Genomic DNA, 14,365 nt, shown 5'->3' with positions numbered 1-14,365 from the left:
CTATTGGAACTCTCAACCATTCCTTATCAATCCTACTTTGTTTTTATTTTTCACGTGAAATAAGGAGTTGGACTATTGGGAAGATCAAACATCGTTCATTCTGTTTTGATTCTCAAATTTATTGGGCCAAAAATTAATCAATGCAAAGCTGTAAATTCACTCATTACTCATGCTATAAAACTATACCTTCTCTTCCTTGAAGTCGGTCATCTACAATTCTCATAACAAACCTCTGCCAAAATTCTCCACCAACCAATCCAAATCCACTCAACCATTCACCATTGTTGCAGGAAACCTCACCACAACACCGTCAAATCTCCAAAAAGAAGATAGAGAAATTAAGAAGACGTACCTAAATTTTTTACTTTTTATTTCCTTCTATTTTGTTGTCTTATTTTAATTTTTCATCCACATCAAGCCATGTAATTGTAACAGTAAAAATTATATAATGGATTGGGGTTAGTGTTTCTGTGGATTGAGGGTATTTTACTTATGTTTTGATTGTTAAATCGTAGAGAGAAAAAGGCAGAGAATCAGATAAAATGGGCGCGTGACACGTTACAAACAGAGAGGATTTTTTTTAGAGTGGGTATAAAAGCAAAAAAAAATTAATATTTATTTTATTATGTTCCAATTAATCTTATTTAACAATTATTTCTATGGGAAATTGTCCATTATCAACTTAATGGGGGAATTCGATGGAAAATTTTAGTTATTTGGAGGAAGAATATTTATGGGAGAATATTCCCTCTAATTTTTATCACGTAAAACAAACAAACCATTTTTGATGTATCTTTTGACCTTCTATGAATTATGACCATATTTAAATATTAACGAATTGTTATTTACAATAAGTTATAAAAATTAGAAGAATAAGTTATAATAAATTAGAAGAATAATAAATAAAATTAGAATAATAATAAATAAAATAAGGGTAATATAACTCTTTGAAGCAACATATTAGTTATTTATTTAGTAAAATATTTTTCTATGATTTTTCATTTACAATAAAAAATTATAAGATAATTTAATTTCAAATTCATATAACTTATTAAAAAAAGGTCTTAAAGTGTGATTTGTCACATTCTGATTTTAAATTTAAATTGCTGATTTTAAATTTAAATATTATTAATAAGAAAACATTTAATAAAAAAATAATGGGAAAATTGGAATTTAGAGAGTCATAAAATAAAATAATATTAGACTAGGTAATAGAAAAAATAAACTTTTTTTTGATTAATCATTTTTCGTGTAAAAGTCATAATTATTTTTCCGGTCATATAAATAAATGTTTAAAGCAGTAATAATGATGAAGTCAATTTTATTTTTTTAAAATTTAAATAGTAGGTAATAGAATGTAAAACATAAAAATAAACAATATAGACTAAAAACAAATAATGCACTTATTTAAGGAAATATATTATCAATGTTAACGTTAATGTTGTATTAAATTTGACAATACTAATTTTATAATTAGTATTAAACAGAAAAATATACTAATTAATAGAATAAAAAATATATGATATAAAAAGATCTCATTTTATTTAATACAATCTAAATAATTTTTTTTACGATTGTTATGATACACAAAAAATGACTAAAAAGATATTAATAATTATTTTATTAGCTTAATTGAGAAATTTTTTAAAGGAAAGTTTACCAAGTATATATAAAAAGATCTGGATTTAATTGTGTTACAATGACAGATTAGCCCATATATTTAATAAAATAAATATGATTGTAATAGTAAATTACTTTATTACCATTATTACATATTGTTATTTATAATAAAATATGATTGTAATAGTAAATTACTGTATTTCCATTATTACATATTATTATTTATAATAAAATATAGTTAAAAAATCAAACTCAAAGGGAAAAGATTTAAAAAATAACGTGGAGATTTTATGGTGCATGGGTCATGTAAAATGGTATCATTTATATTAAAAATGAATAGAAATCACAACTTTCTTTTAAAAAAACAAATGGATAATTATATATTTAATTTATTTTATTATTTTATTATGTATTAAATATTTATAAGAAAGATGAATAAATATAAATGTATACTATATGAATTTTATATCCATATGATATTTTTGTTAATGTAAATTCATTATATGAATCTTATGTATCTTTGTAAAAAACAATTCTTAATTTTAAAACTTGAGTCAATAAATAAAAATTATTTTTAATATTTGAAAAATTCTATCTCATAAGTCAATATTTTCGAAAAATAAATGAATAATCAAATATTTTTTATTGAATGTTTGGAATGAGAGAAAATATTTTTATTATGTATAAAATTTTATTGAATCTATTTTGTGCATCGCACGGAGACGATCCAAGGCCGTGAGTATACTAATCATTATATGGTTATTTTGAATTTCGTTATAGTCATACTAATCGAAATCAATCATATAAATTTAAACCCGTGCCTCGCACGGGTATACACACTAGTATATATATATATATATATATATATATATATATATATATATATATATATATATATATATATATATATATATATATATATATATATATATATATATATATATATATATATATATATTATTAATTGTAGCAGTGACGCATGTAAATTAAATTAAATGCATTATGTTATTTATATTCTTATGCGTTTTTTAATCAATGATAACACTTCAGTGATTAAACCAATCATAAAATTATGAGGGACAAAATATATAATTGTTTTTATGGGATTTGAAGTTTTTAAAATCCAAATGTAGCTATATGTTCCCCGCCATTTCCAATATGACACACGTGTAATGGTGGCGCGACGCGTGGAATGACGCGCTATAGTAGTGTTGTGGGTTTAACTGAAACACGAGTCAAGATCCTCTTCATTTTTCTTCTCCATTTTTCCTCTCCATTACTATAGTTTTAAAGACATTTATAGTGTATTAAAAATAAATGGACCCATCAAATGTCACATTATTGCATTTATATTTATAAAACTTTGGTAATTAACAAAATAGAAAAGAGAAAAATGGAGAGGATCTTGACTCCTGAAACACTACTCCACATGATAGATCTAAGCTTCATGTTTTTGTTAACTAGTATTTTGCTTTTGTTTGTGATATGGTGCATTGCACTTGAAACCCAAAATAAGCAACCATTAGGACGGTTTGCACAGATCGATTCTTACTTTTGATTTATGTTTGGTAGTTAACATGCTACGTTTGTTTGATTATGCTATTTTACGATCTCATGTGTCACTTTGCACACATGTTTATTTATAAGAAGTTTTGATTAGTTAAACTAATAAATAATGTAACATGTCAATGGTTGGCTACCTTTAAGAGCTTAACCATGTTTTAACTTTTAATTATTTTATTTTGTTTATACTTTGATTATGCTTAATGAGTGTTTATGATAATAAAAAAGAAAAAAAAAATTCACAATCATGTTCAAGACACCATTACCCCTAAAAACCCAACTTGAATATACGATAGATTCTTCATCAAAGACACTCATTCTAAAAGAAGTAATTATTCAGTCAAAAATTAATGATCGCTATCGGTTGTAAAATGTTTTAGTGACCGAATTTTTTTACTTTTTCGATCTTTAAATTGGTCACTAAAAGTAAATTTTTTAGTAATGCAAAACACAATAACGATATCCAAATACAAAGATTATATGAGATACTCACCTCAACAAATAAAAATATGATGCAACGAGGAAAATTACATTTAATCTCGTTCTAAATAACTTATACTACTGTAGATAAGAGTGCTAAAAACATTTAAGTGATTTTTAGAAAAAATTAATGTATGGAGAAAAAGATGAACATAATAATAATACAAGAATTTAACGTGAAAATTTTAAAATTAGAGAAAAAACAATGATCGTTGTCAAATACAACTACATAATAACATCATGTAAAATTTGTTACAACACATAGATTATCCTCAATCAACCCAAGACACCCATACATTCATATTCTCCTAATAAAATGTTATTTAACTACCCCTCGCAACACTCTGACACAAGGGTATAAGAGAAAAAATAAAAAATGCAAATACAAACTTAAAGTGATTTTGACTATTGTTGTTTGTAATTAAGAACTTTTAAAAATAATATACCATCATAATACAACATCATAAAGAGTATAGTCAGTTGAAGATACGTCACTCCAAGAATTTTCACATTGTATTCACTAACAATCACAGTTTAAAAAACTATCATACTCCACCTAAATAAGAGTATACTTCACTTGAATCTAAATCACTTTAAGAATTTTCACATATCTAAAACCAGGTGGAAGATTTACGGTGCGACTTTCATGTTGGTAGGAAGCTCTTCAACCATCGACATAATCTCACAACACACTTTGCATCAATGTCCATGTGTTAATCCGTTAGCAATAGCTTGTCCTTTTCAAAGACAGCTAAATTGTCATGAGGACACTGTTTTTAATTTTCAAAGAAGATCATCATCTTCCACAACGAGGGAGACATTGCTACCATTTGACTCAGAGTCCTTCTCTGACGCTGTCCCATCAGGACAATCTTTTCATATGTTCAACATCTCACACTTGTTTCATTGTTTTTCTTCACATAAGGCATTTCTCTAGCAACCAAATTCGAATTTGATGAAGTATTATGCTCACCCTTCAATCTTATTTTTTTAGAAATAATTTTAATAGCAACTTTTTCAAAACTCAGTTTCCTACCCATGTATCAAACATGTTTAATATGCGCATAGGAAGATGGAAGAGATTATATGAGTCTCAAAGCTTTATCTTTTTCATCAATCTTGACTCTAATAGTTTCTACTTTAGAAAAAATATCACTGAGAACACTTAGGTGATCATATACTTTTGTATGTTCATCCATATGCATGCTATGAAACTTAAACAAAAATCAATTTGATATACCCTTTCCTCAATATATCTCACAAGTTTCTCCCAAAACTCTTTGGCTGACGACATACCAAAAATATTCACAAGAATATTCTTAAATCTAGTTCCTCCCACTTAAATCTAGTTCCTACTTCCTCCCACTTCTCACTGTCCATCTTGAAAATGTTTCCATTTAACACTCTGTGTAATCCTAATTGTATCAAAATATTTTTAACTTGAATTCTCCATAAGGAAGAATTGATTCGTTCCTCAAATATCTCTAAATAAATCTTCACTGTACTTGAAAATTTTGACAATGCAGCCAAAACATTTCTTGCAGCAAAAAAAGTCTCAACCACCACAGAGTATAAAATTAATTTTCTGATGTGGAAAATCAGACATAACTGCAACCACAAAGCATACTAAAAAATTAATATCCTACTAAACCAAAGCTCTTGATACCAATTGTTAAGGAAAAATAAATACATAGAGAAAAAGATGAACACAATAACAACACAAGATTTTAACACGAAAACTCCTAAACCGAAAAAAAAAATCACAATCGTTGTCAAATTAAAATAAGATAATAATACAATGTGAAAATTGTTACAACACATAGACTGTCCTCAATCACACCAAAACACCAATACGCATACATTCTCCAAAGCAAATATTTAACTACCCCTCACAACGCTCCAACATCAACCATGATTCCTTATTCTTAAATTCATGGAACACATTTAAACTAGTTAACCATTGCTACCTATCTTGAAATCAATTAAAAGTAAAAAATATATGTTTATTAAAAAAAAACATCTCAACAATCATTAGATTGGAAATGACAATAAACTGCAACATATTGGCATCGAGTCTCACAATAAATAGGGAATTCACGCTAAATATTATCTCTTCTTATATCTCCTTTGTTACTTCCTAGAACGCTTCCTAACTTTGGCATCATTTGTTAAAATTGAAATTAAGCATGGAAGAAATGTGATAGAAACACCGTGATTGAGATAAGAAAGCTAGACTACACATTTTACATTAGTCATAAAATGAATTTTACAACTTATGTGCTCTAAATTATATAGAAAATAACTCAAATTAGAAGCCACTTAACAAATTTCTAACTTTTTCTAAAGTTGGTTAGAATTTAGTTATGATAGTTACAATTCCAAGGATAACTATCTTGTACTATTTTAAACAATCTTCTCATCACATTTATCACCCCGCCTAAAGATAGAATGCATGTCAATCATTCATAAGTGACTTGTAAATTATTTAATGAGACTATATCTAAAGGCATGGATAGAATGTCTGCAACTTGCTCTTTAGATGTTATTGGCAGAAAATTAACAAAATTTAATTGAAGTTGTTATGTCTTATCATTTATCTTAGTTTATGTTTTTTCTTGTCAATTTATTTTTTATATTTGTCGTAATTGAGTCTCCTCACATAGTTGTGTGTTCTAAGGTTAAGTGTTAAATCATTTTTTACACATGCATATATCATACTATTTGATTAAGGTCAACGCAATATGTTTCTAGTCAACTAGTCATAGGTGTGGATCAAGAAACATACATCAACATGGTTTAAATCGTGTCAACTCTCGATTCAATTTAACACTTCATTTTTGTTAAACTTGAGCTTTTGGAAGTGTGATTTGAATCAAGATATTGACTGAATCGAATCAAATTGAATGTATAAAATCAAGACTTACTTTTGTAAGTGATTCGAATCACCGGATAGTCTGACTCGAATCAAATATGGTTTTAAAAAGGGATTTTGCTTCTGCAAGTTTGATTTGAATCACTATAAAGCATGCCGTGAATCATAAAGGTTTGATTTGAATCAAGAGAGGAAGCTTGACTCGAATAAAATTCTGAAAGTAAATTTGGGATTTTGGTTTCGTAATCTTGATTCGAATCATAGATCTAGATGACTCTAATCACATGATGCGAGCCATATAAAGCTTGATGAGAATCATGAGAGCATTTTTCTTAGTTCTTGGATCTTGATTCAAATCATTTATTCTCTTGACTCGACTCATACTCTTTTCTCTTGACTTGAATCAAATGGATATTTGCTCTCATTTTTTTGTCTTATCTCACCCATGCATATAAATGATTTTTACAAATTTCTCTCATAACCACTCTATGATTTAGAACTCACAACACACACTTTCTCTTAAACTTTCAAAATTATTTTGAGTTTGCAACAAAAATCTCTATTCATTTTCAACCTATTGCATCTTTCATTATTGATGGGATTATCTTATCATCTAATGGTGTGATATATGTGTGTATGTTTGTTTTGTGATTAACACTTTGTGAAGATTTTGAAAGATTTCAAGGTTGACACTTTTGTGTGGTGTTGTGGTTGGGATCAACAATCCAATGGAAAAAGAAAGAGGTTCTTCATTCCAATATTACTTTTGTATAGATGTGTGGAAGCTTCTACATATGAAGTTGAATTTTTTTTCTCATCTTCATATATTTCAAGGCTAAAGAAACCAATAGGACTAAGTAATGGTCACTGCAGAACATAAAACTTGGAACAACGTTCTTAAAGCTCGAAGATTGAAGTCGAGATCGAGTAAAGGTTTTATGAGATTAGTGTCAGACGTTGTGTATAATTAAAGAGTATTAAGATTAAAGATATTTACTTTTAGCATTATTTCTAATCGTGATTTTATTAAAAAAATATATGTATAATATTGTCAAAATCATAGTGGAAGAACAATAATTTTTAATGGGCAACCATTTGAGAGTAGAGTAGACACAAGATATAACTAATGTATTATACAATCAATATCATTAAAAATGAGTTGACATTTATGTGTTTCAGTTAATATAGGAACGAAAATAAGGTAGAAAGTAAAATTAGGCAAATATAACACATTTGTTAAGTAAAAGAATTAATAAAAGCTAATGGTTCATGCAAAACAAGTGGTTACTAAGAAACCATTTAGTAATTTGATAGTCATAGGATTAATTATCTTCAAGCACTAAAACTTCTAGTATAACGCACATAGTCAGTTGCACTTGTGTCTAAAATAAAAGTTTGAGGTCTATACATATATATTAGGATGATGCAAATGATACATGTTCTAAATTTAGGTTTAGAAGTCAATGGATTAACATTATGAGACTACATTGTAGATGATCCTTGAAGAAGGGCTAGCAAAGCCTTATATTGTTCATATATTGTTCTGGTGTGAAAACTAAAGATCATGATCTTTCTCATTTTCTTCATTAATTTGATATTGAGATTAATGTATTTTGCCATTTATAGCTACAAAATTATTAATTGTATCGTCCTGTTTCCAGTAAGGAGGAAATTCATGTTCCTTAAAACAATAATCTATTATATAATTGGTCATCCCACAATGAGTACAAATTATAGTGCCGCTACCTCTACGACCATAAAATCTTTCACTTCTTGTGCCTCTGTCACGATAACCTAAGTTTTCTTTGTTTTGAAAACTCTGATTTTGGGAGTTCTAATTTTGATTGGGAAAGAAAAGAACTCTGGACTTATCTAGGGGCATGGCAACTTGTCTTTCTTGTTAAATAAGCAAGGAGTAAGTTTTAGAAATTTTCGAAAGTGTATCTTGGTAATTGTTTGACAAGAGGTTTCACAAGTACATTCAAGAATTGGATGAAAAGCGTCCAATTCCTGCCATAGCTTCTTTAATTTTATGTAATAAGAAAAGATTGAGTAACCATTTTTCTTTAAATAAATTTCTTGGATTTTTGAAATTCTAAAGACATCTCCTTAATAAAATCAATCCTTTAATTCATTCTAAATCTCAACCGTATTTTCCATTCATGATATACTTTAAACAATGTCAGGGTCAATAGGTTTGTTGATCCATAACATGATTATTGTGTTACATTTATTTCAAACAATAGAATCACGATCTTCAGCTGAAAATTGAGGTAATACACCATTGACGAAGTGCAGATTTCTTCTTGAATATTAATCCATGACATCATTATATTCGTTACAAGTGCATTTCACTCATTCAAAGAAACATAGTACAATCATTGATGCAAAAATCACAACATATGAGATTATCTATCATGTAAATTCATACATGAACAATAACTAAGTCGATGTAGCTTACAAGTTTGTCATTAGTTTTTATTTCTTTCTATTTTTAATAGATCAAGTTGGTTACCTTTTGTGATGTATTATACTAAAGTGTTTTGGTCATAAGTAGTATGATTATTAGCATTGTTTTTGGTGTGCTTTAAGGAATGTGCCTTTGTACTCTTTGCTGCTTTGTACTTGATTAGTCTACTATTCTAGCAATTTATAGTATGGACTATTTGCAATTCTTTATAGAGTATATATAGATAAAAGTTGCTTGAATCTATACCTTATTGAAGTTAAATTATAAGCAGTTATTAAAAAGAAAAAAGAAATAAATATTTTTAAAAAAAAATATTAAATACATATTTTTTTTATCCTAATTAAAAAAATGAAAATATCTAACATATGAAGGAACCCTGCTGAATAATAAAATGATGTCCTTGTCTAAAAAAATGATAATATTATTAGCAATAAATAGTTGGATAGACATGGGAGTATTATAAATTTGTCTATATTATAAAATACATTAAATCCATATTTTCTTATTTGTGTATGCATTTGAACAACTAAGCCATATTCTGTTATGTTGTGTCTGCTTGTTGAACTCTGTCAAATTAATTAGCCATTTTCATGTGACAGTCTGTTTTAATTAATTAGAAGAATTCGTACAGCCACATCAATCTAACAACTTCCACGTGGCACGCTGACTTTTGTGACATTTGGCATTACTGTTAATATTTTTTGGAATCAACTAGTAACAAACCCGTGCATACGCACGGGTTCTGTTCGGTTATGCGAATTTGAATACATAATTTATTTTAAATAAAAATGTTAAAAAAGAAAAAAAAAGATAAATAATTGATTATTTCATATATAAAAATATTTAGATTAATAATAAATTTTTTTCCGTATACCATTTTTTGATTAAAAATATTTAATCATAAATATCATTTCTCGTATATAAAAATATTTAAATCAATAATAAATTTTTTTCTCGTATACAGACTTCATTTTTGTTTAGGTATCATTTACAAAAATATTTGGATCAATAGTAAATTTCGTATATAAAAATATTTCGATCAATAATAATTTTTTTTCCGTATACAATTTTTAAATAAAAAATATTTGGGTCATAAATACCATTTTTCGTAAATAATAATTTTTTTTCATATACAAATATTTTTTTGTTTAGGTATCATTTAAAAAAATATTTGGATAAATATTAAATTTTCGTATATTAAAATATTTAGATCAATAACTAGTAAAATACCCGTGCGGACGCACGGGTACTGGTATGTTATGCGCATTTGTATATAAATTAAATAAATAACAAAACAAAAATATTTTTGATATCATTTATAAAAATATTTGAATCAGTAGTACATTTATGCGCATTTGTATATAAATTAAATAAATAACAAAACAAAAATATTTTTGATATCATTTATAAAAATATTTGAATCAGTAGTACATTTTTTCCCGTATATAATAATAATATTTTTTATAAAAATATTTAGATTAATCATACATTGGTTTTTCATGTATTTTGACATCATTTATACAAATATTTGAATTAGTAGTAATTGTTTCCTATATATAAAAATAATATCGTTTATAAAAATATCTGAATTAACCACACATTAGTTTCCGTATTTTAATATTATTTATAAAAATATTTGAATTAAAAATACACTTTTCACGCAAAATAACAGTTTATAAAAATATTTGGATTAAAACGTTAGGTTAAAGATTAAGATTGAATTAATGAAGCAAACATCATAATCCATTTGAATTATTTTAATGGAGAAACAGTAGTTCTATTTTTCTTTTATGTGGGTGGGGCTATACATTGCAACTTTTGATAATATAGATCAAATATAAAATTTATGAGTTTAATTGTTTTACACCGTCACTACTATATCATGACCATTCAATTATATTACTTTTTAAAAAAATTAAATATTATTAATTTATCAACGGTTGTGATTAGCTGACAGTTTAAATGCATTTCAATTAAATTCAAATTTTATTTATAAGTACCAATATTAAAATAGAAGCTAATTGAAACTTTCAATAATAATAAGTAATGGAAAGCTAATTTATATTTAATTGGAATCATTGCACTGTTTCTAAAGCCATAACAAAAGACTAAGAAATGTAATAAATTACTATAATTTAAATGATGTTAATTTTAAGGATAAAAGGAAATAAATTGAATGCATCATTCCGTATCAAATTAGAAATTTAATGAATAAAAATCAAATTAATAAGAATTAGGCAAGGGAGGGGACATAAAATTATCTGAAATTGAATGTATATTACTAAAATTTCTAAAAAAGTTGATATTGAGGGGACATAAAATTGAATGTATATTCCAATAAAAAATGAAATTGAATGTATATTACTAAAATTTCTAAAAAAGTTGATATTGAGGGGACATAAAATTGAATGTATATTCCAATAAAAAATATAATGCATTAAAACATAGGCATAAAGAATGCTCAATCCAGTACATTGGAAAATTACAACTCATAAACTTTTCTAGAGTGCGTGAACAACATAAAATACAAATCCACAAAAGACCTCTATATAGACAATAATAAGACCTCTATAAGATTTCTCAATCAAAACAAACTCAACCAATTACAACACTAATAAGACATTTATATAGGCAATAAAAGGAATGACATATATGGTCCTAATTATTGATATATGTATTGATAGACATACTTCTACCAAGTCGCAATTTGGTGTACGTTAGATGAATCCAAACAACTCATTCACAACATATATTCGAAGAGTGAATACAAACTGACTTCTAGAAGATTGTTCATTCATATAAGTTTTTCCCACATATCTAAATAGAAATAAACAGAAAAACAGACAAAAATTGGAGTGTTTTATGTCATGCCAACCCAAAAATTGGATGACATTTGGATGCCTTGCTTTCTGAAGAAATGTAACCTCGCCGTGAAATGCCTTTCTTAGAGACATGGGAATACATATTGTTAATTGAATAATCTAATTAGTATGAATAAAATAACAGATTTCATAGTTACTAATGAGACCTACTCACACTTTATCATCATCAATGAATACTTCCTCCCCAAGAGGTTTAACAGTTACTTGAATTCCAACCCCCATAATATAGTGTAGCAGAGAGTTTCATTATGCTTTCAGGCAAAGAGCCATATCATAACTTAAATGTCGGTATTCAATTCATTTGGCCCATTGATATGCTTTCTTCAATTTTCTGTTACATTTTTTATTCAAGTGTAACAGGAGCACAATCTAAAGGCGTTTCTCCTAAATAAGCAACAGTGAGTTAGGATTTGCATTCATTCAAGAACATTTGTTGTCGAATATTATTTGCAAATCAATGCAGAAATCGGGTCGAAAGTGTAATTAGCTGAATTTTAGGAAGGTAAAGTGTTAATTACCTTGTGAATTTTTATACTCCATGTTTGCCTTGGAATCCATGAGAATGAAAACTATATCATATACATTGAAAACTGTAATCTACGGAGAATATTAAATTAGTTTTCACTATATGATTAATAAAAACATAATTACATTACATTCATGATTGATACCCCTTAGCCGTCGCCGTCTCCCCGATTCTGATTGATACCCCTTTGCTCCAAGCAACTGAAGTTCACAATCACGCCCTGTTGCAATTGCAACAACCACAGAAATCTAAAAAACTTCCAATGTTATTCAAAATAGAATTTCAACTTACAAATAATCACAGTCTCACCATAGTCGATATAGCAAGCAGATCACCTTGAACCCTGATGAAAAAAGAAAACCATAACTTGAAAATTTAAATGAGTACAGAGTTATGATAAAAGCCTTAGTTTAAACAAATATAATTGCAATTGGATATTATTAGACCACTTAGCAGCACAGGGAGGGAAATGGTATAGTCAAACTACCTTTCCACCTTAATGTTAAGTATTACCTTTTGCAAATGGTGTAGAAGATATCTCACAACTCTTAGCTATTGTCTCAATCTCATCGAAAAGAAGAAGATTTCCTCCACAACCCGTGCACACAACCTAACAACGTAAGAAAATAAATATATTGTAACAAATTGTCATGAAAATGTCTCTCACAATCAATTTTTAAAGATCTAGCTCAACTCATATTTTTCAGATATTGCGGCTCTGTAACATAAATTGATATATATATATATATATATATATATATATATATATATATATATATATATATATATATATATATATATATATATATATATATATATATATATATATATATATTGATCTGTAATTAATATAACAATAGAACAATAGTAAAAACAAATTTGATAAAAGCTTAAACTTCTTACCACATCAAAAAAAAATCATATTTGCTTTTTCTACTTCCTTGCATGAAATGAAGCCATAACCCACAAAAAGATCTCCATCTTCTTCGTATAACTGTTGGAAACGTACATAGCCATTGAGAAGGTTTCATGATGTTAAAAAAACAACAAAAATCAACACTTAAGAAATCCATAGGAGTAAGCATTCAAACTTTAAGACAAACCTTATTCTTATGGATCGATTCAAGGGAAACAACTTTCATATCACCATGCACATCGAATTTCTCAAAGTAAACAGGCGCGTGCATCACTTCCATTTGTGACATCGGTTAGGGTTTCAAAATAAAAGCTTTGTAGTAGATTTGGTTTAGTGTGTTATGTTTGAAGCCACCATAGAAGAACCATGAGAGAAGAATTAAAAAAATGGAAAAGTCAGATGAAGAGAGAAGAGGAAAAACGTAGATTTGATAGAGAGAAGAGGAAAAGAGAAGTTTGAAGAAATGGAAGAGTTAGATGAGTGGGAGAGAGAAAGAAGGAAAATAGAAAAGATGATAAAAGAGAGAGAAAGAATAATAGTAAATGAATAGACAGATAAGAAGAAGTAATTTTAGAAGTACAAAAGCAACTTTTGAATTTTATAAAATAATAGATAGCAACAGAAATCAGACAGTTTCGATTCCAACAATGCAACAAAAAAGTCTTTGTGTAATCAATTGTGTACTTTATCAATTATCATTTTGTCCTACTTTAGTTACTAAAATCATATACCTTTGTAATTTGTAACAATTAAAAGTAAGTATATTTGAGTTGTAACCAATAGTACAATTTAGTCACAAAAAGTAAATTTTAGACGCAATTTGCCCCTAAATCAATGAGGTGGAGGGTAAAGAAGAAAGGTTAAAATTGAGTTTTCCAGAGCCATTAATTTTCTTATATTATAGATAAATACATATATGGTTTTTATAGTTATGTGCTTTTTCTTTCTTTGAATATTAAAATTGAAATGCCAGTTAACATTCAATCATCCCTTCTAGATAGAATGATTAATATCCACAAGCCAAGTTGTGAAGCTT

The 14,365-nt window shown here is 27.2% G+C and overlaps 1 long non-coding RNA gene across 2 annotated transcripts; it reads right to left on the bottom strand.

Moving 5' to 3' along the window:
* Window positions 1-11,463: 11,463 nt before the first annotated feature.
* LOC131630895 (uncharacterized) lies at window positions 11,464-13,837 on the bottom strand. 2 transcript variants are annotated; one of them, XR_009292544.1, is made up of 6 exons: window positions 13,517-13,837; window positions 13,317-13,407; window positions 12,927-13,023; window positions 12,723-12,756; window positions 12,406-12,633; window positions 11,464-12,271 (listed from the first exon to the last, which is right to left on the bottom strand). It is a non-coding gene; the product is annotated as an uncharacterized LOC131630895 (long non-coding RNA). The 2 variants fall into 2 exon arrangements; XR_009292543.1 differs by having other exon boundaries at window positions 11,464-12,633.
* Between the last annotated feature and the right edge of the window lie 528 nt (window positions 13,838-14,365).

Source organism: Vicia villosa, unplaced genomic scaffold (genome assembly GCF_029867415.1).
Source record: "Vicia villosa cultivar HV-30 ecotype Madison, WI unplaced genomic scaffold, Vvil1.0 ctg.000747F_1_1, whole genome shotgun sequence".
Lineage (NCBI taxonomy): Eukaryota > Viridiplantae > Streptophyta > Magnoliopsida > Fabales > Fabaceae > Vicia > Vicia villosa.
The sequence above is the reverse complement of the archived record's forward strand: the minus strand, read 5'-3'. Positions and strand labels throughout refer to the sequence as shown.